Below are 12,551 nucleotides of genomic sequence, written 5' to 3'. Positions count from 1 at the left end.
CATGTGGCGCTGTGCGGACTGCCACCGCTGCGGCGCGAGACCCGCGCTCGGGCTGCTGATGCGAACGCCTAGGACTCGCGATCAAGCGCTACTTGCGATCCCGCGTACGAGCTGCAATAAATCCCCTTTCATAAGGAATTTATCATGCAGTGTGACCCTAGTAACAGAGGGTTGGGAGTCATCCTCAACCAGATGGGCGAATACGCGGAGGAGCATCCTGTACTGTATGCTAGCCGAACGTCCAGAGAGGAGGCGTACAGCGCTTCCGAAAAACAATGGGCCTGCTTAGCTTGGGCGGTCCAGAAATCATTTTGTTATCTGTACGGAGCGAAATTCACTTTCGAGACCGACCACTGTCCTCTGACGTGGCTCAGTCACATGTCCTCTAAGAACAGACGCTTGCTCAGATGAGTCTAATTCTCCAGGAATACAACTTCCCTGTCCATTACAAAAGGGGCAAGTTAAATTGGAACGCGGATGGTTTGAGCCGGTTGGTTTCGGTAAAACGACTTATTACCTTCCTTCCTTTGACTAACGAGGTAGGAACTGTTATTATGGGCTGGAAGTCATACTTGTAGTTTTAAAACTTTGCTTGTGTATAGTTAAAAAGTTGTTTTTTATAAATTGTTTAACTTTCTCCCGTTTCTTTTGCAACGACAATATCACTCTAGCCTTGTCGGCATTCGGGGAGATATGGGAAGCTGTTTAGAAAGGAGGTTGGAACTGCTTTATCAAAATTAGAAAAAAACAAGGGTTGATTTTGACATAGTAATAGCCTGGCGAGTCAGCGCTCTGTTGTTTCGTTTGTTGTACCTACGTTCTCCAGGGCCCGGGATCCAGAAATTCGTCACACCAGGCTCGTCACCAGTACACTATATGTTCAATCAGCGTTCCTCATGGCCAGCGAATTGAGTTCACCGGCCATTCCAAACTTCCGGGGCGAGGAGGAGCTGTTGGATACGGACCCTTTTCCTGGCATGACTCAAGTTGCCCGACTACATCCAATCGCCGTCGCATTCCAATTATGGTGCGCCGGGGCGCGTCTACCACGTCACCGGACCCGTCAGATAGGTTGGCGACCCCCACCTCATGCGCCGCACGTCGAGCTATTGTCTACCCCCCCCCCCTGCTTGACTCTTCCCGAAAGTGCAACGGGAGGCTGGTACGGTTCCAGCTAAGTAGTTGATCGTGGTCCCGAGCAAAGTTGTTTTGCGGCTCTGGAAGGTATTTCGAGAACAATCCGTCTCTTCCAGCTGAGCGCTTCCAGGCGAGGAGGCGACGCCGGAGGCGAGTCCACCCTCGGACAACGGAGCCCTTGGAGCGTCCCCATTGGCCGAATGTAACGGCACTTGCACGGGCGCCTACCATTGGAGGAAAATGACGACACCTGAGCTGGCTCGACGATTGGCCGAAACTGACGTGACCTCGAGAGACGGAAGGGGTTAAAAGCGAGAGACAGGGAGAAGAGTCTTTTTTCGTTCTTCTTCCCATGGGCCGCAGCGTCCGATTTGCTGCCGGCCGTCGATGCCGTCATTACTTTGTGTTATTACAGTAAATAATGTAAATAAACCTTCAGTTCTCAAAATCCTCCTCAACGTAGGCCAACTCCCGCACACAACGGGAAGATCTAATAAGTGGTAGCATACCGCTGAGCGTATTTGGTAACCACAACGATAGACACATAGTTTGCGAAAATAAACATAGGACCGGGGTCCAGTGAGTTGGCCGGCTTTTTCGAGCTCTGGCATAGTTTAAAAAATGAATGTGACGAGGTATGACGCACAAAATAGTATATGCCAACTTTAATGAGTCAGCGTTGTCATACTTGCGCGACACGCCATGGTGGCCTGCCACCAGGACATCATGAAGTTGCGGCGATGACAGTTTAGCTTGGGTGCTTGACAATAAAAACAAGCACATCAAAGACTTCCGAGCGACGTTTCTACGATTCAAGAGCACATCCCCCTCGCCAAACAAAAAAAAAGCCCAAAAATAAGCTTGCGAATATGGGCATCATAAGGTCGAGCACTAAGGCGCTTGTCGATCTTGTTCAGGATGACGTCAGCGTTTCATTCAGCGCTTATTTCTGAGAAATTGAGTTGAAGTTACGTTTATTTGCATCACAATGGCAGGCGTAACCAGGCAAAAACTTGAAGAATTTCATTAGAGGGTGCCTGAGTACTCCGTGGAGAAAACGTACGACAATGATAGCAAGAATACAACATTATTAGAGAATATCATTCGAAAACAAGTTCACTTATTAATGCAGTGTAGTAAAAAGGAAGTACCTCCACAGTGTAGCTGTGGAGGGCGCTATAATGGACAGGCTAAAAAACAGTCTTGAAGCTCTGTAGTAAACTGCACAGACCGTTCGCGCCTCGGCAACAGGATAAGGTTGCTCCTGAAGGCAGAAAGCCTAGTGGGCAATTAAGTCGGCCAGTTGGCTCTCGCCGCTTAGAAATTCCGCAAAGGACGCGATGACGCCACGACGTCACGCCACTGTACGCGAACAAGTAAAGACAACTTTTTTAAAGTGAAGCTTTCTTTGCTTCTTCCTTCGCCTTTTCCACTGGTGCTGTTGCTGTCTGGCACGCCGTGTCGGAGGAAGGTTCAGAGCGTGCCGTGGAAGGAACGTGGAAATGCGGAGCAAGAAACTTGTTTGGACCTTTACATCGCGTCACATGGGCGTAGCGCCCACTGGAGCTCCCTGGGCGTCGTCACATTACCCTCTTGACAGCTCTAATTATCCGTGACCCCCAGCAGAAAGCATTGCAGAAACTTCAGCGCTCACCCTTATCCTAACATGCAAGTCTTAAGAAAGTTAGATAGAATGGTAGAGAGGGGGCAGAGAGAAGATCATACAGGGAGGAAGGACGAGACAGGGTAAAGACGACGTGAGAAGATAACGAAACTCTACTACCGCAAACAAGACAGCGGATGCGGGCAAACTGAAGGCACGGCACTGCACGTTTCTGCTATTTCCAAAAAATAAACACCATGCAAATTTGTCAAGTGGACAAGTGACGCAGGGCAGAAGAAGCAAAGCCGCAATTAATTACCGTAGGGTATAGGTGACATTACTGAAGTGGTCGCACGTCAAATCAACACTTCTTTGCCCGCCGCGGTAGCTTGACGGCCATGGCATTTCTCGAGGTCGGGCGTTCGATCCCCGCCGCGGGAGCCGGACTTCGGTGGGAGCGAAATACAAGAACGGTCGTGCGCTGTGAGTTAGGAGCACGTTAAAGAAATAGGGAAACGGATTTGAACTTCCGACTACCGAAACCGAGCGTAAGACATGGCTCAATAAGATAATTCCGCAGGCGGCTAGGCAATTTGTCCGCCCTTTGTGGGTTTTTGCTGATTAATATAGGTTGCACCACATAGTGTCAATTCTCGGTTGCCCTAGCCTCTTGTTTCCCGCATGCATCCCTCAAGCACACGAGCTTGAGCGCGCCTAAGTACGCGATATATTTTTGCTAATTTTGAACAGCGCTTAACACTTGTGCGTAAAAATAAAAAGGGAAAAGTTTTTCAGCGCTTACCAAGAGGCCCCGAGTGTTGTATGATCCGCTCGTCGCGTCTGCTTGTCTCTTGTCGTCCGAACACTCGTGTTGCCGGGTGGCTATTCAGAATGTTTAGTCGCACTATCACACTGAGATTCGCACAAAGCAGGCGACCTTGACGGCTCTCAGTGGTGTCTTACTCCTTTCTACAACTTCGGACAGTGATTACACTAGAGCTAATGGGAAGGAGGGAATATTTTTCCGGGAACGCAGCGAGCCTAAGCACTAGATAGACGGGAATTGTATGCCTCATTAAACCTACCGTGGTGCCTTCTTCGATCAGTCAAGGCCGACCAATCTAAGATCGCTTAAAGCGCACACATAGCACTCAACTAGAGAAACCGGGTAGTTTATAACCTGAACGTTAGTGGCCATAAATAACAGAGGGAAAAAAATTAGCAGTGTTCTAAGAACAAAAAATTTTAAGAGGGTCTCCGTGTGGACGGTCGTGGCGAAGATATGTAATTCTCTGTTATAATGATCAACTAAAAGCAAAGAGATAAAAAAAGAAGAAAATTGGGGATTTGAACTCGTGGCCCCTGGATCTTGGCCGGAAAGATGGCTCAGTCAATTGGTCCGCTAGACCCCAGGTTACTTTGCAGCGACATAGCTCCGGTCCAGAGATCGTACTTACGTGGAAAGACCCTGATGTTCAAAGTGAATCCGGAGTACGCCACTAGGCGTGCCTCATAATCCGATAGTGGTTTTGCACGCAGCGCAGCATAAGTCTGCCAACACGTCTGCCGCGATGCGATGTGCCATGTGAAGCAATGACAATGATCAAACCTCGCACAGGTTACAAACAAGAATGCCTCAAGCAAACACGGCTCGCTGTATGTTGTGTTTTACGCGGACAATGAAAAGTAGTGCACGCAATGTAACATTAGCCACCAACTCTCGTATTGCACTATACGCTGAAGAAATTATACATTCGCAGTCAGCATTACCGCTAACTAGCGTCAATCAAAGCAAACAACACAGAAAGATTCGCTTACATCGATTCGCACTGTGCGTGGGATCCGCAAAATTTTTTAGAAAGCGAATTTATATGCTTAAGATGGCGCTCATTAAGGCAATACTTTCATTCGCAATGAACAAAAGCAGCTGTCGCGTCCATGGTAGAATTGATTTAAACGGCTTCAATCCCATTGCCATTACATCACTGCTAACTTCCGTGGGATCGTAGTCGCCAAAATGGGATACGAGTGACAGGGAAGTCAGGAGGTTGATGAACGTCAGGAAGACGGAAGCTTGCACAATTAGGACGTCAGGGAAATTAAATGACTATTTGAACAGCGTGGTCAGGGGGCCATGCTATGGGTTCAAAGCCTGTTAGAAATCCGCCAAAATATGAAAAGAGGCCGACAAAAATGTGGGCATATTGGGAAAGGTGAAACCGCTGGAAATCTCAGGACAGCATTAGCTTAAATGTAAAGGATTACCTAAAAAAGAACATAACATTGACAGGAGGGCCAAATTATGGCTCAAATAAATTGGCCGTTGAAGTAGATCAGCTGAAACCCGATAGCTCGAAATAAGGCAAGAATGTCGGCAAGTGTTGAAGAGAGGTAAAGTAGGTCCAGTGGCCGACGCCAGCGCTGGCAGCTGTCAGACGACTGCACGTATAAGCGAGATCGATGCCTGGTCGTCAGTCATTACACGGTGATTATGGTCTGAAATTTTGGACGTGGACTCCATTGCGCCCTACGGTATCAATATTTGACGGCTGGTACCGATTCTCGTGCAACCACGATGGAAACAAATTGTCTCACCTGCCGAGTGTCACCTTCCTCGAACTGCCAACATTCCTTACCCACCGTAGTTGCTTAGTGGCTATAGGGTTCGGCTGCTAATCACGAGGTCGTGGGATCGAATCCCAGCCACGGCAGCCGTATTTCGGTGGGCGTGAAATGCGATAACACCCGTGCACTTGGGATTTGGCGCAAGTGGTCCAAATTCCGGAATCCCCCACTACGGCGTGCCTCATAATGAGATCGTAGTTTTGGCACGTAAAATCCCATAATGTGTTATGTAACATTAGTTAAGGATGTCCATGGCAGTCGCACAACTCTTGCGTACAAGTAATTATCAGGAGCTGTGCGCGAGGTCTTTGAGTATGTCGCTAGCCTTTATGGCGTTCGATAAATGCTAGTCTACATTGCGGCTATATTATAAAGGCGGAACGGCAACATGGTAGACAATAAGGAGAGCACACAAATCCCGCATACACTACTGCAGAATAATTTTAAATAGCGGTCTTCCATCACGCACGTGAATAACCGTCATAGGAGACTACCTTGGAAACTAACTGCAAGTACTGTATATGTCATACCCAAGGGTGTACCTGGCTTGATGGCCAGCAAATGTGATGGTAGTAGTAAATATTCACACTATCAATCTGGTGATAGAAAAATGTGCGGAATATAACCAACCTTTATATATAGCTTTCATTGATAACGAGAAAGCGTTTGATTCAGTCGAAAACTCAGCAGTCATGGAGGCATTGCGGAATCAGGGCGTAGGCGAGCCGTATGTAAATATACTAAAAGATATCTATAGCGGCTCCACAGCCACCGTAGTCCTCCATAAAGAAAGCAACAAAATCCAAATAAAGAAAGGCGTCAGGCAGAGAGATACGATCTCTCAATACTATTCACAGCGTGTTTACAGGAGGTATTCAGAGACCTGGATTAGGGAGAATTGGGGATAAGAGTTAATGGAGAATACCTTAGTAACTTGCGATTCGCTAATGATATTGCCTTGCTTAGTAACTCAGGGGACCAACTGCAATGCATGCTCACTGACCTGGAGAGGCAAAGCCGAAGGGTGGGTCTAAAAATTAATCTGCGGAAAACTAAAGTAATGTTTAACAGTCTCGGAAGAGAACAGCAGTTTACGATAGGTAGTGAGGCACTGGAAGTGGTAAGGGAATACATCTACTTAGGGCAGGTAGTGACTGCGGATCCGGATCATGAGACTGAAATAATCAGAAGAATAACAATGGGCTGGGGTGCGCTTGGCAGGCATTCTCAGATCATGAACAGCAGGTTGCCATTATCCCTCAAGAGAAAAGTTTCTAACAGCTGTGTCTTACCAGTACTCACGTACGGAGCAGAAACCTGGAGGCTTGCGAAAAGGGTTCTACTTAAATTGAGGACGACGCAACGAGCTATGGAAAGAAGAATGATAGGTGTAACGTTAAGGGATAAGAAAAGATCAGATTGGGTGAGGGAACAAACGCGAGTTAATGACATCTTAGTTGAAATCAAGAAAAAGAAATGGGCATGGGCAGGACACGTAATGAGGAGGGAAGATAACCGATGGTCCGTAAGGGTTACGGACTGGATTCCAAGGGAAGGGAAGCATAGCAGGGGACGGCAGAAAGTTAGGAGGGCGGATGAGATTAAGAAGTTTGCAGGGGCTACATGGCCACAATTAGTACATGACCGGGGTAGTTGGAGAAATTTGGGAGAGGCCTTTGCCCTGCAGTGGGCGTAACCAGGCTGATGGTGATGATTAAATGTGATGGAATATTGCGAGCAGCTTCGGTAATAAGCATGCTAACGGTCGGCGACATAGAGACACTTTGCTCAATTCTTGTGTCGTGCCTTTTGCGTCGAGGTGCGAAACCAACATATCCATGTATATGTCTTAAAACTTAAAGGGACACTAAAGCGAAACAATAAATCAGTTTAGACTAATACAGCATTATTTGAGAACCCTGCAGGCAGTCATTTCAAAAAGATAGTTTGATTATTAGATGAGAAAATGAAGTTCCAAGTATCAGTATTTGAATTTCGCGCTGAAACCCCGGCGCCGCTACGTCAGCGTGACGTCAGGGATTCCAAAGAATGTTTTCGCATTTGGGCCGCGTTGGCTGAATAAAGGTTCCCGAAACTTGCCATGTTTCATATTTGGTTCCTTTAGAACACAATGTAGTCAATCTGTACCGCTATATATAATTAGTAGGCCCTAGAAGATGTTATCAAAATCCAAGACGTCACAGCACCCTGGTGCGGGAACTAAGTAGGCGTCGCCACCCGTATTTCGTTTTTGCGCTTCTTCTGGCTTACCAAACGTCTCATCGTGTAAGAGTGGTGTTTTTGGTGTTATAGAACGGTAATTTACTGATGCAGAATAAATTTTTCACTTTAGTGTCCCTTTAAGCGCATCTGGATTTGCAGCTGCTGCGGTAGCCCATGAGCGCGGATAGCAAAGTTGCTAGGGAAATAATTGGGGGCACCTTCACGAAACTAATAGGTAAAAATCAAAAGCCGTCCACGACGGCGTCTAGAGGCTGTGCGATGTTCGGACGTTAAGAATGTGTGCCGAGTAAAGAAAGGCTGCCACGGAGTGCTTCTGACGGTTACCCTAGCTTGTTTACTCCGTAGCGTAAAAAATAAAATGAGCCAAAGGAAAAGAAAACAGATGAACCTTATCGAAAGCCCAGAATCAATCATGGCTCGTCACGACCAAACGCTCTTAGGATCACAAGTCATTTCCAGGCGACGAGCGGCTACGCTTTATCAAGAACACTGATAACGCCGGCGTGACAAGCATTGTGGCGAAGTTCAATGCGCAGGGATAGCGTTTAATTATTTTATTGTTGTTTTGTTGACGTCATCACGCGTCACCACGAGAAGTTTGAAAACATGTTTGAAAAGTTTAAGGTAAGTATGCCACGGGGTGACACTCACGCGAACTAAACCCTCGTGTACAGAAAAGCTGGATACGAGGCGGCTTCTGTAGCAAAAAATTACGTGTTACTTTTAGAAAACGGTTAAAAATAGCAGCTCATCTGGCCAAAACTACAATCGATACCAGCCGACAGGAGTCGCAGGCGCGCCAAAGCAAGTAAAACCATAAACAATTTTACTGCAAAGACTTTTTTGCGATAAAAACCACCAGTCCGCCAGTATCCGCGCTACGAGCGCGCGCTCGCTAGCAGACGACGCGTTTGACAACAACGGCAAAATCGAAGACATCATGTTCTATAACACATGCCTCAAATATACATACGTAGCAAAAAAGTGTCGATATAAATTTGGATTTGAAATAAAGCTTCATTATAAGAGCGTACGTGCGCAATCGGTCCGCGAAGAGCGTCTCCGCCGCAATTCTGTTCGCTCGCAGCGCCCTCGCACAATTTTTTGCACACGCTGAGCCTTAGCGGGCGAGCAGCGTTCGGTCCACTCAACCATTGTCTAGTATAATGGCGTTTTTCACTGGTCGATCTGGAGCGGCCGCCGAAATCCTCGAGCGAGCGCTCGGGTTTCACAAATCCGAATCGGCCAGTGGAGCGCAAGAACGCTCCGCGGCGGATCACACAGGAAGTCTGCGTACACGTCGCACGAACCGGTTCCGAAAACCATGCCCTACTTCCGTTCTGTACGTTTCCACGGCAACCAAACTCGCCGTTCCCCGTGTGTAATTTGACCGTGGCAGTCGCATAGTCCGTCATTTCCATGTCGCGCCCGCAAGGATTGTGCATGGACAACGTGCACAGAAGTCTTCGTACAGCACCTGCGTCACTTCGTAATCGCTGTCGTCCGGGCTCTCATCGCTCGCGAGCGCTACAGCAGCACCGAACGCAGCCATTTTGCGAAGCAACACAATGTTGTGCGTACCAAGCCAATGCCTCCTTTACTAGATGCCAGCCGCGTTGCTCGCTTTCCCACTGCGGCGGCGGTTCCCTTAGTTGAAGTTAGTTCAGCATAAATTCCGTGAGGCGGCGCTCGTTGCCTTTTCAACTTCCGGCGGATGTGGCAGCGGCGGCGGAATGCTCCGCCGGCGCTTTATATGCGCGGGCGTCTGTTAGCGAGCGTTATCGCGGGCCTCCGAGATAGCAACAGACGCCATGGTAATCTCAAAGGCCGAAGCACGTGATCTAGGTTTCAGACGTACGCCACAAGTGGCGCTCGTTGCCTTTTCGCGGTAAATTTCGCGGAGGAGAGAAAAGGGAGAGGGCCAGGAACCGAGTTTACGGACAACGCGCCTGGCATCTAGTAAAGGAGGCATTGACCAAGCGGGTACCGATTTCGCTTGAAGACGGAAGTGACGCGAGATATTTCCGCCCAAATCCGCGCCTCGGCGGCGGAGCAAGTGAGAGCGATCCGGCGCGGAGCGAGTTGATCCTAAACGACCAGTGGAACGCGCGAACCTGCTCCAGATCGACCAGTGAAATTCAGATTCGTTGCCGCGGAGCAAGAAATACTGCTCCGAATCGACCAGTGAAAAACGCCATTAGACATAGAGTTTCCTACAATTAGACACTCTACTCTAGCCAGGCCACACTTTAGGTTACTGATTACGTAAAACAGGCTGTCAGCTCACCAGTAGTAACCGCCTTCCTCGGTTGTCTCACGCGCCTTCCGGTAGGCAGCTTCTGCTTAGCATTGGTAGTTCAGCACAGTGACATTTAAACACACGGGAGTGTTGCAACATGTGTTATCACAGAAATCCTATACAAAATTAGAGAAAGGAAACTGTACCTTCCACAGTGGAACGGAAATAAGAGTAGCGGTGGCGTTGTGAACTAAGGTGTGCGACCGAGAGATGGCAGTGGCAAAATCCAAGGTGCTCCCCAGACCATAGAGTTTCTCACTACATTACCTAGAGGGAAATCTGGCGCTGCTGCGCTGCGCTGCGCGTTGGGAATGCCCATAGAGTTTCCTACAAAATTTTGTAGGAAACTCTATGGGAATGCCGGTATTTTGTGACTTCGGATTAGCATCGTTCTCGTAGAGACATGACATCTTGAAGGTGCGCTTGGCAAATATCGTTCCGTCTGTCACAATGATTCACTTTCTACTAAAACAGCACGTGAAAAGCTGTTTTAGCTTTATTATTACGCAAAAACATGTTTTGTTTAACTATGAGAACTTGTTATTGTGTGTACGACTACATGTTACGTAAAAAGTATCAGCGTGCCGCATATACCGTCATCATGTACCGTCATCACAGAACATATACCGTCATCACAGAACACCTATACAAACTTGGAGAAGGCAAACTGTACCTTCCACAGTGCTACGGAAATAAGCGTAGCGGTGGCGTCGTGAACTAAAGTATGTGACCATGGGTGGCGCTGTACAACAGGAAACGGAAACGGGGTTTTGCACAGTATGGTCGCTTTACCTACTGGGTTCTGGCTGATGCGCATCGATCGTGCTCCCGCCAGTTAGGTTGCTGTGTGGCAAACGTAGCGCCTACATATGTATGTAGGCGCTACGTTTGCCACACAGCAACCAAACTGGCGGGAGCACGATCAAGGCACAGCAGAATATATGTAGCGCTGAGTCATATCGAGTTAAGGCACACTCTGAACTGACTTTTAAGGGCATCCCGAGCGGTTTTTCGTTTATTACGCCGCCGTTACCCCGAGTTGTGCCGCCGCGCTTCAGCTGTTGCATTTCGTGTAGGGCTACTGACAGAGTGCGGTTTCCAGGTGGCACGATGGCCTCGACTGGAATAAACGCACACACCAAAGATTGAGTAAGCTTGAAAATATTTTATTTGCATTTTACAAGTACAACAAAAAGCACACGTCTACGGATCCACACAAACGCGGTTACATAGTCAAGAACATAGTCAAGAAATGGCTCATTAATAAGGGTAGCACAGACGCACAAGAAAGAAGACCTAAGCTACAAAACGTACAGTCGGCTGCTAAACATAACTTCCCTGTCACCGCGTGTCACTTTTATACATCTTTAGAGCACTACCAGGCCGGGTAATTTGATGAAAAGAACGCAACAGCTTACGGCCGTCAGCTGCCTCTTCCTTACGGGTGTCATAATTATCCTAATCTCCGCATCGACGTCGTGCAAGTCCGCATACAGGTATCTGTATCTGAACCACATGTGCCAGCTTAATACATGTGTAGTGAAATTATGATAACCACTGCGTCTTATCAAACGTATTGGTTTTGCAAATGCGCATTACAGCTGACGGAACGACATACTGTAAGTGAAGCACAAGAGAACAAGGACAAAAGAAGGATGCAACACTTGAAGAAGAAGTGAAGAATTAGTAGGCGTACAGCAAACAAGCGATGACGGAGAACACACAATGATGCATCGGGTGTTCTGTGACATCGGTTTGCGTACTTACGGTGTTATGGAGATCAACGGCATAAAAACGTACCTTCAAGCGTATTCCGTCAACCTCCGCCGCATTCATTATGATAATCAACGCCTAAACAAAATGAGGCACTATTTTTTGCCAAGAGTAGACCTCTTTACAGCAAGTCTGTGTAATGACTCGCAGACGAAACCAGCATGCTTTCGAAAATGTTTTACCGCCGTAGTATTCGAACGCCAACGGCCAGGAAACACATCGATACCAATAGGCTGTCGGCTGTCGGTGGTTAATCAAGTACAAAAATCTTGACGCTATCACTAAAAAGCAGCTTCAACAATCAAATTTAAAAAAAAAATCAACTGCCTATTTGCCTGAGGTAAAAAAACATCCTTAGACACCTCGATTGTTCATGTCAATGGTTTGTGTAAATTAAAAAAAATCAGCATGTTCAGCGCCCCTAGCAGAGAAAGCACCAATTAAAGTATTCGACCAAATTAGAGTAGCTCCACTTGCGCGCTTACGCTGAAACGCGCCTCGATTGATTTTTCGCCCTCTGTGGCCATTTGTTGAACTTGAGAGTGTGCGGGGCCTGCCGTCATTCCCATGACGGCACGGTGCCCCCTTAAGAGGAAGCTTTAGCTCGAGTGCTCCTATCTAAATACATGTAAAACGAGAATTCGTTTTTCTCGGCAACCACCGCACCAAATTTGACGAGGTTTGTTGCATTTAAAAGAGAAACTTAAAATCTAGTGACTGTTTGTTTTGAATTTTTGAGTTAGGCCGTCCATTATTTATTAAAAATTGGCAAAAATCCAAAATTTTCAAAAAACGAAACTATCATGTTTACAACTCTGTAACTCAACCACTAAAAATGATAATACAATTCTGTGAATTGCATCTAATAGT

General features: G+C 47.3%; 1 protein-coding gene across 2 annotated transcripts in view; it reads right to left on the bottom strand.

Annotated features, from left to right (window-relative positions):
- The window catches only part of LOC142580117 (adenylate cyclase CyaB), a 189,527-nt gene extending 179,481 nt beyond the window's left edge, over positions 1 to 10,046 (bottom strand). The window contains exon 1 of one of the 2 annotated variants that reach the window (XM_075690933.1): positions 9,897 to 10,046. The gene's annotated coding sequence lies outside the window, so the exon portion shown is untranslated. The remainder of the gene's footprint in view (positions 1 to 9,896) is intronic. The other variant, XM_075690934.1, reaches the window with a different exon arrangement.
- Between the last annotated feature and the right edge of the window lie 2,505 nt (positions 10,047 to 12,551).

This window comes from Dermacentor variabilis, chromosome 4 (assembly GCF_050947875.1).
Source record: "Dermacentor variabilis isolate Ectoservices chromosome 4, ASM5094787v1, whole genome shotgun sequence".
Lineage (NCBI taxonomy): Eukaryota > Metazoa > Arthropoda > Arachnida > Ixodida > Ixodidae > Dermacentor > Dermacentor variabilis.
Note: the sequence above shows the minus strand (reverse complement) of the source record. Positions and strands in the feature narration are given on the sequence as shown.